This window comes from Salvelinus fontinalis, chromosome 14 (genome assembly GCF_029448725.1).
Source record: "Salvelinus fontinalis isolate EN_2023a chromosome 14, ASM2944872v1, whole genome shotgun sequence".
In the NCBI taxonomy this organism is placed as follows: Eukaryota; Metazoa; Chordata; class Actinopteri; order Salmoniformes; family Salmonidae; genus Salvelinus; species Salvelinus fontinalis.
The window spans coordinates 25,697,379-25,712,777 of NC_074678.1; the positions used below are offsets into that span (position 1 = coordinate 25,697,379).

Sequence of the window (15,399 nt, forward strand, 5' to 3'; positions counted from 1 at the left end):
TTTCCATGACAACCAGCTAACAGCTCAGCTCACCCAGACAGGCCAGCAGGGCTGAGAGCCGAGCCACACAACAGGCCCCATCACTGCAGGGTGACAGAGGGCTGGGTGGTTACTACCCAAGGTAAGGCCTTCATGGGTTCTAGGAGGGAGATTAAAGTGTCAATACAGGAGTAAGCTAAACTGTTTTCAATCCCACGTGTTTTTTTCTCCCACTGCGGGTTTTTGCGGTCGTCTGCGTTTGAGCCCAGGCTGAGGTCAGTTCAGTGAGTAAGTAATGCCCAGTAAAGTGATTGTTATACTTCCACCCATTGGTCTTGTGTGAATAAAGTTTTGTTCTCCTCTGTGTGGACAGTGGCATCACGGGTCCCTGGAGTCCCTTACTAGACATGTTCCCATCAGGACGTAAAACATGTTACACAACATCTTGGTCAGGTCCCCTCCCAACTCGCTACTGTGTGCTCTTTGGAGTGTGAAGATATAATCTACAGACAGAGCACACACATTGTTATAAACTGACCCCTCCTACACCGGCCAGGGAGACTGAGTAGAGTAGTACAACAAAGAAAATCTGGAGAAAAGGGCTTCACTCACAGGGTAAGCAGAGGCTCTAAAAGGGAAATCTGGGCAAGCCAAGAGTGTCTCTAATGATAAAGACACAGGCGTAGTATTCCTGGTTTGGTTCTCTTTGGGGAAAATAAATGGTTTAAACCCAGGTTCATTTCTACACAAATAAAATAGTTATTTGTTACATGCTGTGTAGACTAACAGTGAAATGATTACTTACCAGGCCTCGAAATTCCCAGAGGCAGTATTGCCCATATAAAAAAAAAATCATGCCTTGCAGCCAAAGTGGCCATTTTCTCTTTGGACTGAATATAATAATTATAATTCCCTCCTCCCGGCTGCCAATCGCCCTGCTCCGAAGCACCCATCACTCACATGGCTCTCTCAGATCTCAATTCTTATTAGCCAATGCAAGTCATGTGATCGTGTCCTCAGGCGTCGCAGCTCCGAAGAAGGCCTACAAGTTAAGACCGACACGTCAGGGATGCAACGGTGCATGTCCTTATCGAATTCCGAGGCGCATATTGAGGAAGTTAGAATAACTGGTCACATTTACATTTCCTCTGCCAACAAGATGACTAGAGAACAGAAAGAGCATTAGCCCATGTCAATCTGCTATCCCCCATAGTTACCCAAAATGATCTATTGGTCAGCTTGTCACTGTGTCAGAAATAAATATTCCAAAACAGACCCCTGGGACAGTTGTGGGATGATAGATTCCAAATTCATACAACCACTGTACATCAACAATACCTTTAAAAGCAATGAGGCTTCTGCAACAGAGCTGAACGTTTCGCTTAAAAATGTTCATAAATTATTTTTTCTTCACATAAGCAGTGAATGTGTGCACCGCAGTAGGCTATACATGCAAATGTTCCCAAATGCAAATTGCGAAAAAGCCGTTCTCAAAAGCCCAGGTTTCATGTGACAGAAATGAAAATATCATTTAGATTGAGGGAAGATAAAGATGCAACAACTGGCGAATATGACTAAGATTGTGTCCACGGCTGCTGGACTAAAAAAAAAATATGTGAAAACCAATAGGACATGAGAGAAATAACCTACTGGTTTCAATGGCATATGAGGAAGGGTTTATAAAATAACTCCCTTTGCATTCCTATGGTAGGAATTTGGCTAAGCACAGCCAGGTTTTAAACAATTACGTTTACAGTTAAATAGTTTCAAAATGTAGACTGCCTCTGTTCAGATTGCAATGATGTTGTGGTGCGCAACAGGCACTGGCTTTTCTCACCCATCTGAACGAACAGTGCGACAGAATAAAGCCTTTAGACGTTAATATGAATTATCCTCCATTATATATTTGTCAAAACATGACTGGCATTAAGCCTATACTGTAATGGGAAAAATGGATGAGGCAAGTGGAAGAAAATAAGGAACTTGTCTATCGGCCCAGAATTAAAAACCAAAATTGGTTAAAAACTTATTCGGGATCAGTGTCCCGTCCACGGGACAGTTGACCTAACGTAGGATAATGTGATTAGCATGAGGTTGCAAGTAAATAACGAATAGCAATGACAAGTAAAAAAAACAACATGGCTGTATACAGGGTTATGTAACAGTGTTACACATGGGATAAACAAACAAAGTCAATAACACAATAGAAAAATCTGTATACAGTTTGTGCAAATGAAGTAAGGAGGTAAGGCAATAAATAGGCCATAGTGGCGAAGTAATTACAATTTAGCAAATAACACTGGAGTGATAGATGTGCAGATGATGTGTGCAAGTAGAAATACTGGTGAGCAAAAGAACAGAGAAACAAAAACAAATATGGGATGAGGTAGGTAGGTGGATGGGCCATTTACAGATGGGCTGGGTAAAGCTATCGGTAATCTGCTCTGACAGCTGATGCTTAAAGTTAGTGAGGGAGATGAGTCTCCAGTTTCAGTGATTGTTGCAATTCGTTCCAGTCATTGGCAGCAGAGAACTGGAAGGAAAGGCGGCCAAAGGAGGAATAGGCTTTGGGGATGACCAGTGAAATATACCTGCTGGAGCTTGTGCTACGGGTGGGTGTTGCTATGGCGACCAGTGAGCTGAGATACGGTGGAGCTTTACCTAGCAAAGACTTATAGATGACCTGGAGCCAGTGGGTTTGGCGACGAATATGTAGCGAGGATCAGCCAACGAGAGCATACAGGTCGCAGTGGTGGGTAGTATATGGGGCTTTGGTGACAAAACGGATGGAACTGATAGCATCCAATTTGCTGAGTAGAGTGTTGGAGGCTATTTTGTAAATGACATCGCCGAAGTCAAGGATCGGTAGGATAATCAGTTTTACGAGGGTATGTTTGGTAGCATGAGTGAAGGATGCTTTGTTGCGAAATAAGAAGCCGATTCTAGATGTAATTTTGGATTGGAGATGCTTAATGTGAGTCTGGAAGGAGAGTTTACAGTCTAACCAGACACCTAGGTATGCCAGGGTACGAGGTAATAGAGGTAGCTACAGTGCCTTCAGAAAGTATTCATACCCCTTGGCATTTCACATTTTGTTGTGTTACAGCCTGAATTCAAAATGGATTAAATAGATTTGACTCATCCACACACAAAATAATGACAAAGTGTAAAAGTTACTTTTTGGTGTGCAAATGAAATAGACATATCTAAATTACATAAATATTCAATACATGTTAGAATCACCTTTGCAGTGGTGAGATTCTGGCTAAGTCTAAGAGTTTCGCACACCTGGAATGAACAATATTTGCACATTCTTTTTCAAATTCTTCAAGTGCTTTTAAGTTGGTTGTTGATCGATACACATGTTCAAGTCGTGCCATAGATATTCAAGCCAATTTAAGTCAAAACTGTAACTAGGCCGCTCATGAACATTCAATGTTTTTGCTTACTAAGACTCCATGGTATATTTGGCTTTGTGTTTTAAGTTATTGTCCTGTGCTTGGCTCCATATATATAAACGGAATGGAGCCAGGCAACAACAAAAAGGGTCAGCATTTTCAGCAGGACAATAACTTAAAACACAAAGCCAAATATATCATGGAGTCTTAGTAAGCAAAAAAAAATCATATATATATATATATATATAATTTTTAAAAACTCCCTAGTCATTGCCGATGACAAGCATACCCATAACATGATGCATCCACCACCATGCTTGAAAATATGAAGAGTGTTAGTCAGTGATGTGTTGGATTTGCCCCAAACATAATGCTTTGTATTCAGGACAAAATTCAATTGATTGTGTTTTTCTTCTGCACAGGCTTCATTTTTACACTGTCATTTAGGTTAGTATTGTGGTGTATCTACAATGTTGATCCATCCTTAAGTGCTCCTATAACAGCCATGTGACTATTTTAAAGTCACCACTGGCCCCATGGTAAATCCCTGAGCGTTTTCCTTCTTCTCTGGCAACAGAGTTAGGAAGGATACTTGCATCTTTGTTGTGATTGGGTGTATTGATACACCATCCAAAGTGGACTTATCAATTTCACCATGCTCAAATGGATATTCAATGTCTGTTCTAATAGGTGCCCTTCTATGCAGGGCATTGGCAAACCTCCCTGTTCAAATCTGTGTTTGAAATTCACTGTTCAACCTTACATATAATTGTATGTGTGGGGTACAGACAGAGCATAAAATTAATACCTGCCAAATACAGATCAATTTAGTTATCAAAATCAAATCACATTGTCACATGCGCCAAATACAACCGGTATAGACCTTACAGTGAAATGCTTAGTTACACGCCCTTAACCTACAATGCAGGCAAGAAAAATGTTCAAAGTATAAATTAGATACGTTTTTTTTTTAATAAGAAAAAAAGTACAAATAATTAAAGAGCAGCAGTAAAATAACAATAGCAAGGCTATATACAGGGGGTACCGGTCCAGAGCCAATGTGTGGGGGCACCGATTAGCCGCTTGCCGTGCGGTAGCAGAGAGAACAGTCTATGACTAGGGTGGCTGGAGTCTTTGACAATTTGTATGGCCTTCCTCTTGGTCCCAGATGTACTAGGCTGTACACATTACTCTCTGTAGTGCCTTGCGGTCTGAGGCCGAGCACTTGCCATACCAGGCAGTGATGCAACCAGTCAGGATGCTTTCGATGGTGCAGCTGTAGAACCTTTTGAGGATCTGGGGACCCATGCCAAATCTTTTCAGTCTCCTGAGGGGGAATAGGTTTTGTCGTGTCCGCTTCACAACTGTCTTGGTGTGCTTGGACCATGTATGTTTGTTAGTGATGTGGACGCCAAGGAACTTGAAGCTCTCAACCTGCTCCACTGCAGCCCCATCGATGAGAATGGGGGCGTGCTCGGTCCTCCTTTTCCTGTAGTCCTCAATCATCTCCTTTGTCTTGATCACGTTGAGGGAGAGGTTGTTGTTCTTGCACCAAACAGCCAGGTTTCTGACCTCCTCCCTATATGCCGTCTCGTCTTTGATCAGGCCTACCACTTGTGTCTTCAGCAAACTTAAATAGTGTTGGAGTCATGCCTGGCCATGCAGTCATGAGTGAACAGGGAGTACAGGAGGGGGCAGTTAAGAATGTCCATTTCAACAGCCACATTGGTGGGTGGTCAATTTGCAAGGCTGTACAGAGCAAATATTACATTTGTAAATATAAAGTCAAAAGTATGAGCACAGCTGTTCTCAAAGTATTTCTGCTGTTTTGTTTCATAGATGCTAATTGAACGAAGAAATACAAATCCTATATCCCACACAGCGCAGGGGAGCTGTGTGCAATGAGTGAAGTGATGATGGATACATTTTTGGAGGCGCTGCGCATGCACAGGCATAAAAGTTGGTATAATTTCCTCGGTAGTCTACAGAGTGAGATTTTGTTGTGTTTCTTAGCAATTTACATTGTTTTGTTCACAAGCTCTGTTGTTTTTCCAACGTTAGTTTGAGTCTGCTCCTTCAACTGATAGCGAATGAGACGACCTATTCATATCCCAAATCACACACGGTAACCTCCCACCCTTAAAGAGGAAGCTGAACATGTGGTCTCTGATATTTTTGATTAAGACTCGGGTCACAAAAAAAAACTATATTAAATTGATCAATACTCAAATTGATCAATATAAATCAATTACTTCTTACTAATATATTCTTGTTTTAGAAACATTACAAAACATGGTCATCTTATTTAAAAACGTGTTTTTTAATGTAATTATGGCTCCAACAATATTTAGTGTGAAATAAATATATTTATTTGTATTTTATATCTACATGCACAGGGGCTGGAGGACCAAAAAAATATATACATTTTAGGCCCTGGGTTCAGACATGAGATACTCATTTTTAAAAACTTTGCAAAGAGTGAGTCCATGCAACCCATTATGTGAATTAAGCAAATTTGTAATCCTGAAATGATTTAGGCTTGCCATAACAAAAGGAGTTCAATACATGAATTAAGACCTTTAAGCTGTTCATTTGTAAACATAATTCAACTTTGACATTATTGGGTATTGCGTGTAGGCCAGTGACAAAATCTCAATTGAATCCAATTTTTAATGCATGTTGTAAACAAAAAACGTGGAGTAAGTCAAGAGATGTGAATACTGTCTGAAGGCACTGTACAGTATGTACATATGTAGGATTAAAGTGACTAAGCAACAGGATAGATTAGGCAGCAGCAGGTAGACATTTGATTAGCTATTTAGTAGTCTTATGGCTTGGAAGTAGAAGCTGTTCAGTGCTCTGTTGGTTCCAGACTTGGTGCACTGGTACTGCTTGCCGTGCGGTAGCAGAAAGAACAGTCTATGCCTTGGGTGGCTGGAGTCTGACAATTTTTTGGGCCTTCCTCTGACACCGCCTGGTATAGAGGTCCAGGATGGCAGGGAGCTCTGCCCCAGTGATGTAGTGGATCGTACTCACCACCGTCTATAGCGCCTTGCGGTCGGGTGCCTTGCAGTATCCGTACCAGGCGGTGATGCAGCCATGCAAGATGATCTCAACGGTGCAGCTGTAGAACTTTGAGGATCTGAGGGGCCATGCCAAATCTTTTCAGCCTCCTGAGAAGGAAGAGAAGCTGTCGTGCTCACTTCACAACTGTGTGGACCATGTTAATTGCTTAGTGATGGGGACACAGAGGAACTTCAAGCTCTTGACCCACAGCTCCATTGAGGGGGGTGTTCTCACCCTTACGTTTCCTGTAGTCCACGATCAGCTCCTTTGTCTTGCTGACGTAGGAAGGAAGATAGTACCCTGGGCTCTTCACCAAATACGACAGACTATCCTACTTGCTCAAAGACTGGTCTGTCATTGCTCAATGTAAACCGTGATTAGTCCCCACCCTACTGTGATATGTGGAAGTGAAAGTCGATAGACATTCTCCTGAGTGACAGCCCAACGGCTAAGCTGGCAGACAGACTGGTACAGGACCCCATGGGCCCTCGACCACGGGGCATGGGCACAGAACACAGACGTAACCTTCTGCTATCAGTGACACATTCCGGTCCACACATTTGCACGCACACACCCCCCCTTCATTCAGTCAGGCGTTATCAATACAGACACCCACTTCAGTAGGCAGCCAGCACCATCAGACACCCAGTCGCACAACGTCCCAGTCTCCCACAGATATGAATAGTCCAAAACCCAAGACAGGGTTTAAAATGACATGATGGAACATTGTAGGATCATAAGGAAACATGAGGTGCTTTGTGAGTTCTCTGTCTTTACCTGACACCAGACGTTACTTGGGCGACGGGAGAGACAGGCAGCGTCAGTCAGTGGAATAGACAGACGAAGGCGGAGAGATAGTGAGAGAAACCTGCTGTTGGACCATTGAGTCTAAGTCTAACTAATGACACAAGCCAGAAGGAAAAGATTGAGTAGGATGAAGATCCCCCTCATGTCTTCAGTCAGTCCTACTCTGCAATCTGTCTAGTCAGTCTCATAAGACTGCCCCGTCCCCAGCCAATAGACGAGTTGGTTGTTTAGCAACAAATCCAAACACACGCAAAACTACGGGGCAAGATAGACAGGGTTGGCTTAGATTGTTGACAACATGTAAACTATATTTAGTCAAAATTTGCACAATGAGCACTTGTCTCAAATACAGTCACAGTTGGTATCAAGAACTAGATTAAACTACTGTTTGTTACTATCTGGCCATCCAGAATCACAACAACTCATGGACTACTGCCCCGCTGAAAAGCGTGCATCGTTTGTGATGTTGGCTAAAGCCATCATAGACAAGCCAGCCTCCAGCTTAATTTAAAATACCAATACAGAGACACAGACAGACACACATGGACCAGGAGGACACGTGAAGTACTTGAGAAAGTCCCTACGACAAGGGACAAAACCCAGAAACCTGAGACAGACCAGGGCGCAGACATTTAATCTGACGCACGTCTTGTAGCACATACACACATGGGTAGTGTGCAAAAATGTGATCGGAAAAAGGCCAATTCAAGCAAACAAGTCAGTTTAAATGATGAGACACTGATGCAAGATAAAGAGATTCCGGTGAAACTTTAATTTACTAAGCTTGATCAAATCTCTGAGTGTGACCAATATGTCTGATCTGACTACAGTGTACACTATATAGCAGCCACCTTCTGCATGAGACCAGCACTGACCAGCAAAACAGAAAGCTTTTAGCAGTAATAATCCTGTGTCAAACCAACACTTATAATTACAGATAGAAAGAAGGGCAGCTGGCAAACAGTCCTGCGGGCAGCAGCACAGTAACTGTGGATTAGCCTTCTGCCAGATGCTCATTCTGTTGTGTTAACAAACTATCAATGACATTCCCTTCGACGCACTCGTTAATGGGAGCAGAAACAGGAGAATATTAAAGCCCTTTCTGATTGTCTCTCAAAGATATGGGAACTTTGGATCACCTCTTCTGTAAACAACCAACATCTCAATCACTTTTATAAAAATCTAACTTTTGATTCTTCATGTCTGAGACCAAACCGCAGCCTCACACCAAAGCAAATCTTTCCTTGCCCAGGGAGCGTAACACTGTTTAACTGCACGTCTTCATTTTTTATATACAGTGAACACTTTCGCAGGTGGGCTATTTAACATGGTGCGGCCTAAAGGACATTTTCCATCTTTACACAAACTCTTTACTCATCTCACGCAGTTTGTCTACTCTATTGTTATTGTAAACGGGGGTCAGCAGGTAGCCTAGCGGTTACCGTTGGGCCAGTAACCGAAAGGTTGCTAGTTCGAATCCCAGAGCCGACAAGGTGAACAAACTGTTGATATGCCCATGAGCAAGCCCACTTGCTCCAGGGTCACCTTTGATAATGGCTGACCTTGGCCGTGATCCCATTCTCTAATGGTGTCTCAGGGGGACTTGGGATAAGCAAGAAATGCATTTCCATTTCACACATGTATAACATATATTAGTAAAATGTGTCAAACCAGACAAATAAGAACATATCAAATTATTATTATGAGGGGTCACGTTTCACATAGAAACATAAATTGCATAAGAAATATCTTGCTGCGTTTTGTAAACGCAGATCTAAAATCATTCTTCTTGTAGTTTCTGCTCAGACTAATACTGTGTTTCAGTTCTATCAGCAGATCAGTCAGAGCGCTGTGTGTTGCTACTTTTCTCCACTACTTTTCTCAGTGCAGTCTACTTTTCCCTGGTAAATGGAAAGACTAAGTTAGGAAATGTAGCTGGCTACATTCTTTTTATGATAAACAGAAATGATGACCATGCATCGTTCTTGGAAAAAAGATCATGCTTTTTTATTGTAGGCCCATTTACTTTTGTGGCAGCTGGCCAAGTAACGTTTACTTCTGTGGTCATCTGATTGATTAATTTTTTTACCTTTATTTAAACTAGGCAAGTCAGTTGAGAACAAATTCTTATTTACATTGACGGCCTACCCCAGCCAAACCCTAAGCCGGACGACGCTGGGCCAATTGTGTGCTGCTCTATGGAACTCCCAATCACAGCCTGTTGTGATACAGCCTGGAATCGAACCAGGGTCTGTAGTGATGCCTCTTACACTGAGATGCAGTGGCTTACACCGCTGCGCCACTTGGGAGCCCTAATGAATGAAGATTATTCTCTGCCGAATGTGTTGCACAAATGTATTTTCTGTCAAGGAAAAGTATAGTTGCATGCCCCTGATAACTCTATTGAAGCAAAAACAAAACCCTTGAATTTCAATATAAAATGCAGGTGAAAAGGTTTAAAATGCAGATTTCTGAAGTCTAACATGACCCCTCACTCCTTCCTCCACACAAATAAATGTAAAAAAAAAAAAAAAAAAAAAAGAATAGTAGAACTGTGCAGATGAAAACTTTGGTAGCGAAATTAGGGTAAAATTCCGCTCAGGTTTTTATGCAACCACGTTATTCAAACACTTTTTAAAAATCTCTTCTCCGAATTCAGATTCAAAGATGTCTGCAGGACAAAAAGTGGTGTCAGCAATGACATGGCAGCTTGAGTTTGAAAATGTCCATTTTGGTCATAGAACTTCAAATCTAATTGTATTTGTCACATGCTTCAGAAACAACATGTTTAGACTAATGGTGAAATGCTTACTTAAGTGTAAGTGAAGTGGATTTACACGCGGTAAAGGAATTACATCATGGGTTCATGATCTGTACTACATAGAAATGCATAATTATGGATAGAAAATGTCCTATTTCACAAGTTTGGACATCACAGCAGAGCACAATAGCATACAGTGTAGTACAATACAGCAGTACAGTACTCTGCTGTCCAAACTTGTGAAACATACGTCTATGACAGGTTCAGATTTGGTCCAGCCTGGACATTAACATCACGGCCAGAGTGGAATGACCAAATTTGAACTACTTTTCAACGTCAGTCGGTGTGCAGTGGGTGATGCTGGTTAAAGCAAATGGAAAGGGGGCTCATGGATAAGTGTCAGTAAGAACGGTGAGAGGTGACATTATCTGAACATGAGAGAGAAGAAGGGGTTGTCCAGACTGTTTTAAAACTACTCGTTTGACCACCAGACAACAGAAAGAAAACCGTTATCTGCTGAACATAACAGTATGCCAGTGGAGGGGAGGACAGTTGCAAGTGACCCAACTGTGGTTTCTGACTATTATGATTTCCCAATGTAGCCAATTCAGTTGCAGTAATTCCGTTACAGATCTTTTAGTTACCAGTAATGGAATTATGAGTTTTAATCACTTAATTCATATAATTAAGTAAAATCACTAACCAATTGGTAGGTCTACCATTTCTTGTTACTTCTGAACTTTCATTATCCTCCTCATGAGGGAGAGAAATTAGAAATTATCTTAAAGATGTGGGTTTTTGGTAACATAATTAAATAAAGGTACAACGCAATATTTCCTAAATTTACATTAGATAAACAACTTCTAAACTAAAATATACTAAACAAAATATTTTTTTTAAGTGTTGATAATGGTAGGCAGGGGTCTTTACGTTAACATTATTAGGTTTTGATACATTTCTGATACCTTTTAAGGCTTTCTGGTCAATCTTTTCTATAAACCTTTCGAAAACCTGTTTATAAAGAAATCAAGTCTTTACTAATGATACATATTTATCTTGGATTTATTTTTTTATTTTTTTATCTACTCACATCTTAATTTCCCAATAATATAGATTTAGCTTTCATTTGACACCCAATTTGAAATGCTACTATGAAATTCAGATGTTGGTGCACATGGGTCCTTTTCGATGAAAATGCGAGTAGATGAAGGCATGGATTTTACTGGGTTAACGGAATTTGGCCTGCATGGCCTGTGTAGGCTTGACTGAAATGTGTTGCTATGCTGTCTCCCTGGCTTTGCCCAGCCAGAGTGACTATTGGCTAGCAATATATAAATATAATTAAGGCAAAAATGATACATGGCTCATATAGCTAATGATGTGGGACACAAGATGTCCTTGACTGTGCATTACAAATAATATATTAATTAGCCAACGAACACTACCACCCTTTGGAATCAATTATATTGACCCACGGTAATGCTTTTTAACTGGTACATTGTTGTAGCGCTAGCTAGCGAGAGAAACACTGATGCCGACATATCCTACAATAGAGGCAGACACCGCGATGTTGATGCCAACCCGCCATTAAATATTCATCAATTCGTATTGGAACGGCTGTCTGACTAAGTTGATGATTCTTACACGTGTATAAACTCAAGGCCTTTGCGTCTCCCTAAACAAAGTGTTGTGTCTTTTCAGACTATCCTCCCACAGCAGTAAACTAACGTAGCAGGCGTGAAAAAAAATAAAACGATAACTAGTTTTCATGTTTAAATCCAAGGGTGTGAATAAAACCCCAACGAACGCCCCACCCAATACCCTCCCCGGATCTGGGCGGGTTCTGAGTCCCGTGCAAAGCTACGAGGCCGTTTCAGTGGTCATTAGCTAAGCGCTAACAGCACGCCGGGGACAACACGCGCAAATCACCGTTAACAAGCTAACTGGCTAACCTACAAAGCACACATTGCAACGAGATTAGATGGCGGTTGCTAACTAGTTAGGTCACAGGATAGCTAGCTAACTTGGCAAAAAACGTTGACTACCGTGTGACAAGACAAACGCGAACATTCTATAAGACATTGAGGGCGAGAACTAGCTAGTTAGTTACTGCGACAGATAATACTATTCAACTCAAAACTCTTTACTTTAACCTTCAAAATAGAAAGCTTACGTTAGTCCAGTTGCTAACGTTAGCTAATCTTCCGCGCAAATTGATTTAGATTCAGGGAAGCTGCTACACCTAAGATAGCTTACGAAAACAGACATAGAACACTCACCACACTGAGATGGGTGCCAGGTCCCTCTTTTCGGGTGAAACACTCGTTTCGTTGTGGCAGCAGATTTCAGAAGCTCCTAAAGGCAGTGTGCTTTGCAACAGCTGTGATCTGTTTTGAATGAGGGTCGAGCGGACACGGGCAAATGGGAGGGGTTTAGCTAGTTCACCCGCCCTCGCATTTTCTGGTGCCGCAAGTTTTTTCAAAGTCAGCTTTTCACACCTGGATTGTACAGCATTTGTCCATTATTCTTTTCAAAATTCTCCAAACACTGTCAAATTGGTTGTTGCTAATTGCTAGACAACCATTTCCAGGTCTTGCCATACATTTTCAAGTAGATTTAAGTCAAAACTGTAACTCGCCCACTCAGGAACATTCACTGTCTTCTTGGTAAGCAGCTAAAGTGTAGATTTGGCCTTATGTTTTAGGTTATTGTCCTGCTGAAAAGTAAATTAATCTCCCAGTGTCTGGTGGAAGGCAAACTGAACCAGGTTTTCCTCTAGGATTTAGCCTGTGCTGAGCTCCATTCTGTTTCTTCTTTTTTTATCCCCCAAAATCCCCAGTCCTTAACGATTACAAGCATACCCATAACATTGTACATAACATGATACAGCCACCACTATGCTTGAAAATATGAAGAGTGGTACTCAGCTGTGTTATATTGAATTTGCCCCAAACATAACACATTGTATTCAGGACATAAAGTTAATCTCATTTACCACCTTTGTACTTTTCACGCGGTCAATTAGGTGAGTATTGTGGAGTAACTACAATGTTGTTGATCTATCGTCGGTTTTCTCCTATCACAGCCACTAAACTCTGTAACTGTTTTAAAGTCACCATTGACCTCATGGTGAAATCTCTGACTGGTTTCCTTCATCTACGGCAGTGGTTCCCAAACTTTTTATAGTCCCGTACCCCTTCAAGCATTCAACCTCCAGCTGCGTACCCCCTTTAGCACCAGGGTCAACGCACTCTCAAATGTTGTTTTTTGCCATAATTGTAAGCCTGCCACACACACTATACAATACATTTATTAAACATAAGAATGAGTGTGAGTTTTTGTCACAACCCGGCTCGTGGGAAGTGACAAAAAGCTCTTATTAGGACCAGGGCACAAATAATAATAATTTTACTCTTTATTTAACCATCTTACATATAAAATCTTATTTGTTCATCAAAACATTTTAATAACTCACCACAAGTTAATGAGAAGGGTGTGCTTGAAAGGATGCTCATAACTGCAGTGTTGGGTTGTATTGGCGAGAGTCTCAGTCTTAAATAATTTTCCACACAGTCTGCCTGTATATAGTTTTCTTGCTAGTGAGGGCCAAGAATCCACTCTCACATAGGTAAGTGGTTGCAAATGGCATCAGTGTCTTAACAGTGCGATTTGCCAAGGCAGGATACTCTGAGCGCAGCCCAATCCAGAAATCTGGCAGTAGCTTCTGATTAAATAAAATTTTCACAGAACCGCTTGTTGCAATTTTGATGAGGATCTCGTTCCGATATCGGTATGTGGACTGGAGGCAGGGCATGAAAGGGATAATGAATCCAGTTGTTTGTGTCATCCATTTCAGGAAAGTTCCTGTGTAATAGTGCACCCAACTCACTCAGGTGCTTCGTTATACCACATTTGACGTTGTCCATAAGCTTGAGTTCATTTGCACACAAAAAAATCATACAATGATGAAAAGACCTGTGTGTTGTCCTTGTTAATGCAGAAAGAGAAGAGCTCAAACTTCTTAATAATAGCCAGAATGTTGTCCCGCACATTATATATAGTTGCGGAGAGTCCCTGTAATCCTAGATTCAGATCATTCAGACGAGAAAAAATGAAATGAAAAGTGAAAATTATGGTCAGTAAAGAAAACTTTAAGCTTGTCTCTCAATTAAAAAAGTGTGTCAATACTTTGCCCCTAGATAACTAGAGCACTTCTGTATGTTGTAAAAGTGTTACCTGGTCGCTGCCCATATCATTGCATGGTGCAGAAAATACACGAGAGTTCAGTGGCCTTGCTTTAACAAAGTTAACCATTGTCACTGCAGCATCCAAAACATATTTCAAGCTGTCAGGCATTCCCTTGGCAGCAGGAGCCACTCGGTGGATGCTGCAGTGTACCCAAGTGGCATCGTGAGAAACTGCATGCGTGTTACCACTCCACTATGTCTCCCTGTCATGGCTTTTGCACCATCAGTACAGATAACAACACATCTTGACCACCAAAGTCCATTTGATGTCACAAAGCTGCCCAGTACTTTAAAAAATATAATCTCCTGTTGTCCTGGTTTCCAGAAGAGGATGTCTTCGTTATTTGACCCCCCCATAAATGTAACGGACATATACCAGGAGCTGAACCAGACCCGCCACGTCTCTTGACTCATCCAGTTGTACTGCATAGAATTCACTGGCTTGTATGCAAAGCAGTAATTGTTTCAAAACATCTCCTGCCATGTCACTGATGCGTCATGAAACAGTGTTCTTTGATGAAGACATTGTCTGTATAGTTTTTTTAGCCTTTTCCCCAGCATTGTCCCAGCCACATCCACGGCAGCAGGAAGAATTAAGTCCTCCTCAATAGTGTGGGGCTTGCCTGTTCTAGCCACTCAGTAGCTCACCATATAAGACGCTTCTAGCCCCTTCTTATTAACGGTATCTGTTGCTTTTATACATGTATTACTACTCGAAAGTCGTCTTAATTCTCACTCAAAAAACTCCTGTGGTTTATTTTTCAAATTGGCATGTTTTGTTTCTAAAATGTCTGCGCAAGAGTGAAGGTTTCATCGAGTTGTGAGATAGTCATTAAAACTAGTTTTTCAACCACTCCACAAATTTCTTGTTAACAAACTATAGTTTTGGCAAGTCGGTTAGGACATCTAATTTGTGCATGACACAAGTAATTTTTCCAACAATTGTTTACAGACAGATTATTTCACTGTATCACAATTCCAGTGGATCAGAAGTTTACATACACTAAGTTGACTGTGCCTTTAAACAGGTTGGAAAATTCCAGAAAATTATGTCATAGCTTTAAAAGCTTCTGATAGGCTAACTGACATCATTTGAGTCAATTTAAGGTGTACCAGTGGATGTACTTCAAGACCTACGATC

The 15,399-nt window shown here is 41.3% G+C and overlaps 1 protein-coding gene across 3 annotated transcripts in view; it reads right to left on the reverse strand.

Moving 5' to 3' along the window:
* Positions 1-12,430, reverse strand: part of ralgps2 (Ral GEF with PH domain and SH3 binding motif 2) — a 152,976-nt gene extending 140,546 nt beyond the window's left edge. For 2 of the 3 annotated variants that reach the window (XM_055861051.1, XM_055861050.1), the window contains exon 1: positions 12,291-12,430. The gene's annotated coding sequence lies outside the window, so the exon portion shown is untranslated. The remainder of the gene's footprint in view (positions 1-12,290) is intronic. The other variant, XM_055861052.1, reaches the window with a different exon arrangement.
* Positions 12,431-15,399: the final 2,969 nt, after the last annotated feature.